At 43.5% G+C, this 6,000-nt stretch overlaps 1 protein-coding gene across 1 annotated transcript in view; it reads right to left on the reverse strand.

Moving 5' to 3' along the window:
• The window catches only part of LOC103610023 (BTB/POZ domain-containing protein 10), a gene marked incomplete at its 3' end in the record, with an annotated part of 47,546 nt that extends 46,259 nt beyond the window's left edge, over positions 1–1,287 (reverse strand). Inside the window, exon 1 of the mRNA XM_008594263.1 lies at positions 1,131–1,287. The remainder of the gene's footprint in view (positions 1–1,130) is intronic.
• Between the last annotated feature and the right edge of the window lie 4,713 nt (positions 1,288–6,000).

Raw genomic sequence — 6,000 nt, forward strand, 5'->3', positions numbered from 1 at the left:
TTAATCCACTATCAAGTTCTTTCCCACGAATTTTCTCCTGCTTTCTGCTTTATATTCAAATGACAACTAGAGCCTTCAGTTTCAAGGCCTGGACTTTAGTCCTGGATGGGGCTCTCCAGTACAGAAACTCTTTTGGCCCTTATGGTTGCATTCTTTATTATATCTTTCACTCCAATTTCTACAGTCTCCTTCAAAATTTATCCCTAACCCCCTCTCTAAAAAACTTTGTTCACATCTGGGGGGGGGGGAGGGAACAAAGGGTAAAGAAACCCAATTGTCCAAAGAAAATCAATATACTGCGCTGCTTCATTCGGATTAATAATTTAAGTAAAAATCATGAAGACTTAAAGATAAAAACATCTGTAAAATAATTTTATTTGCTAAGTGCAGAAAGTGACAAGAAAGTGAAGCTGTTATCTTCAGCATGTGTGGACTAGTCACTTTTCATCACGGACTCAAAACAGTGAGGAGAAAAGAGAAGTAGGAAATCTGTGAGGCCCAGGGATGGTCACAATGGCCCACACTAACAAATGACTAAACGAGGTCTCACCTCTGCCTTCCCCATCCCCAAAGATCGGGAGTGTTAGGGGACCTGCATCTGAAGAAAGAAATCAGAACCTTTTCTGTAAAAGTTTTGGGAAAACAAAGCTTTACCATAGATGATACTGTTAGAGCATAAAACCACGCAGCACATTGTTGGGGGTCTTTCGCCTCTTTACCCAAAGAGAGACTACCTACTACTTTATCCCCTATTGTGATGCGCCCTCCTCAGGATGTCGCTGCGTTAGCCAAAGATGACAAGAAAGGGGTGAGGCATAGAGATACTCAGCCCTGGAAAGGAGGGATGAGGGTATCGCCTGGGGAAAGGCCTCCGGACTCCCAACCCAAAAGCAGCCACCCTCGAAACCCAAGTCCCATCCCTGCCTGTCCAAACTGAGTGCCCGTGGCTGCAGTCCAAAACGCCGCCCACGCTCCTCTAGCAGGGTCCAGCCGCCCGGACCACCGCCACAGCTGCCCGGCTCTCACGTCCAGATTCGCCCATCTCCCCTTTCCTCCTCAGCCCCCGCCAAGCCCAGCCTCCTGCGCCGCCCCCACAGACTTCCCCAAGCTGAGTCCAGTCACCCTCGAACCTGTAGTACCCCTTGAATGTCCAGCGAGGATCAAGGCAAAGGCCGAGGCCAGCGACACCTCCGCTTCCTCCTCAGCCGGATCCCTGCGGGGGTGGCCGGGAAGGAGGCCACTCAGGCGGCTGCGGTTACCAGAGCCGCCGGAGCAGGTTTTAGGCCGGCTCCTCAGACTCTTCTCGCGAGAACTCGCAATCCAAACAGGCAAGGCTAGCTGCGTTCTCGCGAGAACGGCGGCTCTCCGCCCGGGGTGGGCGGGGCGCCGAGTGCGAGGGCAGCTGAGGGAGCGGCGGTCGGGAGTGTGAGCTCAGCCTGGGGGCTGGCGGGGCTGAGTCGGGGGCGCCACGCCACCCTTCCTCCCGGACGTCAGCGCCGCATCGACAGTGAGCCTCGAGGTTGAGTGGCTGCGAGCACCTACCCCCAAACCTTAGGACCCTACGTTTTCCCCTTGACTTCCTGTCACCCTTAGAAACGAGCGGACAGCGTCTGTGGCCCAGAGGTGGGGAAATACCTCCGGAACTCAAGTTTGCTCGGGGAAAGCGTTTCCCTCAACTGAGCGGACTCCAAAGTCGTCTCTGCCGGCGACAAGCCGGCATGGACCGACTGGGGTTGATAAGAGGCGGTTGTCATGAGAGACACTCCCTATTCCTCAGCGTCCACCGCTGCTTATTTTTAAACTGTCGGTTGGCGGGAACAGGTGTGCCAGCTGTGTTAGCCGCCTACGGAACATCGAGAATAACCTGGATAGGATGAGTTTCAGGCATTCAGCATCACTGATCCTACCATGTGCCAAATGCTGGATTATAAAAACGGATGAAATTAAAAAGATATGGTCTCCGCCCTCAAACTCACACCCTGGGGGCAAGATCCTCATGAAAATAGATAATCCCATTATTCTGTGATAAAAGCCGAGCTGCTGGCAGTGAGCTATGGGAACAGAGAGGGAGGAACCGGCTGGCTCTACCTGCTGTCAAAGAATAAAATTACAACAAATTTAGTTAAAGATCTCGATTTGCGTTATTGTGATTCTAGAATCTGGCAACATGTTATTCCAGATAATAGAATAAGTGTTCCAAAGAGCCTAGCAGAGGAGGTTAATTATATTTATAGACATAAAAAGACTGATGAAAGCAGAAACAAAAAGTGGGTTGGTCATTTCAAAGTTACCTTCCTTGTAAAGTGGGGGCAGGAAGACAGAACAATAGAAAAATGGCTGACTAGTTAACATCAGATTGCTTCCTGCTATTTTGTGTAAGAATTAAAGCAGAGGGAACTTTATTATCATACCTATAGAAGATGAATACTGGCCTGCTTGAGAAATTGGCTGCTATCTCTTTCTCCTGACTTCTCCGAAGGTCAGACCACAACCTAAGTAACATGGAACTTAGCGGGGGTGACTCCATTTTAATTTTAATCTGGTCTGTTGGGGCCCAGCACAGGAAGTTAGTGCAAAGCAATCACCGCCGATAATTTTTAACTAACGTTTCCATGTTGCGGAAGCCTTCACCAAGGAGTGATTTTTCAGCTGAAATTTAAGAGTTCTCCGGTTTTGAAGAGTGGGAGGGGCGTTGCAAGGGGAGGAAGCAAAGAGGAAGAGGACCTGGTTTGAGTAATTTGGTATGAAAACAGATCTGGCAGAAAGAACTCCCTTGAAAAACCTTTAATCTGTTTAGTTCGGAAGAGAAAATTCCTTGGCTCCCATGTGTGATACTCAAAGTGTTTTCCTAACGAATATTTATGCTAAGGAGATGAGCAAGTTGAGCTAGACAATTAAAAGATAGCGAGCATCCTCTTCCTCCTCTAAGAAAACTTAGGTGTCAGAGATCTAAGGGAAACAAAGGTTATTGTCTTAGTATACCAAGTTATTAGTATAGCCAAAATTCTGCTAAATTGGAAATTGCCAATACCCTTTGAAGATGTTTAAAAAGAGCAATCTAATAGGGATTTTGTGATACTGACAGGTAATCTCACGGAGAGACTTAAAGAAAAACCTCAGGCCGAAAAACAAAACAACAACAAAAGCTTCACCAATCTTGAATTATTATCAAAGTTTTGTCCCATAAGCTATGCTCAAAGGAGGTAATTCTATCATCCAAGTTATGGTTAATGAGGTCTGTCAAACATGAATAATTTTCTTATATCAAAATAGAAGCTGTCACTTTCAAAGGAAAGACTGGTATTTCACTATAGAGTTTCCATGATCTCCCTTTAGACACATATTACTTATATATTATTCCATATATTTGTGTATTCTATAGTTTCATTAGGCTCGCCCTACTCTCCCTACAAATAAACCCAGCACAATAAAAAACGACAAAAAAGTGGTTCTAATCCTTCTGTAGGCCAATCAGATGCTCTGTTTAGCCTGATTTACAAGTTCTAGTCCAAGTTCTAGGAGTTTTACAAGAAACAATAGAAGAATCATATTAGTGAATAATTTCAGACAAAATACGAAAACTGTTGCGTGCTGGAATCTGTTCAAACCATCAAACCCTTCTTTGACAGGTCCTGGAGCTCATTTCATTGTTATTCTTCAAGAAAGAAAGAAAAAGAGAAAGAAACCTAATAAAAGTTCCCACTAAACTTTGCTTAAATAAGATTAACCTTTTTTTTTTTTTCCTTTTTGTCTTTTTTTGTGTCTGGCAACGGATCACAACCCTCAGTGTCACGCTCGTACTGGACCGGGACCGGCAATGGGATCGCAACCCTCAGTGTTGCTCCCGCACCTCGCTCNTGCTCGTACTGGACCGGGACTGGCAATGGGATCGCAACCCTCAGTGTTGCTCCCGCACCTCGCTCAGCCAGTGAGCGGGAACCGGTCTGTATGTGGGATCCGAACCCTCGGCGGGAGCGCCACCATGCTCCCAAGCGGCGCACTGTAGCAGTGCGCCACTGGGCTGGCCCGAGATTAACCTTTCAAATATTAATATGGTAGTATTGGTAACAGCTATATTGTGTAATAGGTAATGGCATTGATTGAGACCATAAATCTGCTCTGCACAATAATTTGTAAATGCCAGCTGACTAACTGCATGGGTTAAGTTTCAAACCTTTAATGAAAGTCTTTCCTCCACAATATCAATCCACACACCAAAGAGGCCATTACAGAAATAGAGGTTTCATCTAGAAGTAATGAGCAAATAAGTTCCTTTGGTTGTCTACATTATAGCATGCTAAGGCAAGATTGTTTCAAGCAGAGGATAAGATAAGCTTCTGTCTGAATACTTGCTCGAAAAATTGATGATAAGCCACAGACCCAGAATCCTATGTGATTTTTAAAGCCTGGAATTTGTTTGTACTACAAAGTTTGAGCACTGCCACCTACGGGAGGAACAGGAAAATCACATACACAAAAAGAACTCTAAGCCCTGTTCACCAAACATATTTATTGATCATGACCCTGTGAAGAATACTAAGAGAGAGAGATACATTATTAATATAGATATCCTACTGAAAAAAAAATGAGATGTATAATTAAATAACAGAAGGAAAACAAGTTGGGTCATAAGGAGATAGAAGTAATGTGCTATGGGAGGTGAGAGATAAAGATTACTTCTAACTGAAGAGATGAAGATGATGCAGGAAAGGAGGAGGCAAAGGAGGATGTTTGATCTGGGCCATAAGGTATAAGATTCATGTATAAGATAATAGGGCTCCACTGACAAAAAGAACATTTGTAATTGTTTGGTCCACCTGGATGTGCACATAAAGGCTGATCCTCTGGCACCTGTGAGCACCCAAGTGAGCTGACCAGCCAGACCTGGATCCCATTTCTGATAATCGTTCTGTTCTAGTTTTCTTTAAAAAAATAATTCTGGAAATTGAAAATGTACAAGTGAAATTTCCCAATTCTAAATTTGGTATGCCTTTATGAATAAGACCTCAAAAGCACAGACAGCAAAAGAAAAAAGAAACAAAATGGATTATATCAAGCTAAAAAGCTTCTGCACAGTAAAGGAAACAATCAACAGAGTGAAAAAACAGCCTACAGAATGGGAGGAAATATTTGCAAACTATACATTCAACAAGGGATTAATATCCAGAATATACAAGGAACTCAAACAACTTAGAAACAAACAAACAAAAACCAAATAATCCAATTAAAATATGGGCAAAAGATCTGAATAGACATTTCTCAAATGAATACATACAAATGGCCAACAGGTATTTAAAAAATGTTCAATATCACTAATCTTTAGGGAAATGCAAATCAAAACCACATTGAGTTACCTCCCAAAAGATAAAGAACAACATATTCTAGTGATGACATGAAGAAAGAGGAACACTTGTACACCGTTGGTGGGACTGTAAGTATAGCCATTATGGAAAACAGTATGGAGGTTCTTCAAACAACTGCAGATAGAATTACCATACGATCCAGCAATCCCACTGTGACTGTTAAGAGGGTGGGAAATCCTATTATGGTAACTGCAAGGTGGGGCCTTGAAGAGGTGATTAGATTCTGAGGACCGTGCCTAGTGAATGGTTTAAAAATGGTGGTCATGGGTGTGGTTTGGAAGGCTTTAAAAGGAGAGTGAATGAGGAGATTAGGCTCTCTGCTCCACCAGTTTCTACAGTGTGATACCCTGCTGTCACTGTTGCCACCACCAAGGCCTTCAGCAACTGTGTCCCCTGGACTTTGGACTTCTCAGCCTCAGAAACTATAAACAATAAATTTCATTTTCTTCATAAATTACCCAGTTCCAGGTACTTTGTTACAAGCAACACAAATGGACTAATATAGAGGGTTAGCAAGAAATTGGTTAATGGTAACAAAGAATGATTATGTTTTATAATGATGAATGTCCTAATTAACTTGATTTGATCATCCCATATTGTACTCAAGTATTGATAGTCAACTCTGTACCCCACAAAT

The sequence above is a fragment of the Galeopterus variegatus genome, unplaced genomic scaffold, assembly GCF_000696425.1.
Source record: "Galeopterus variegatus unplaced genomic scaffold, G_variegatus-3.0.2 Scaffold10483, whole genome shotgun sequence".
NCBI classification, from domain to species: domain Eukaryota; kingdom Metazoa; phylum Chordata; class Mammalia; order Dermoptera; family Cynocephalidae; genus Galeopterus; species Galeopterus variegatus.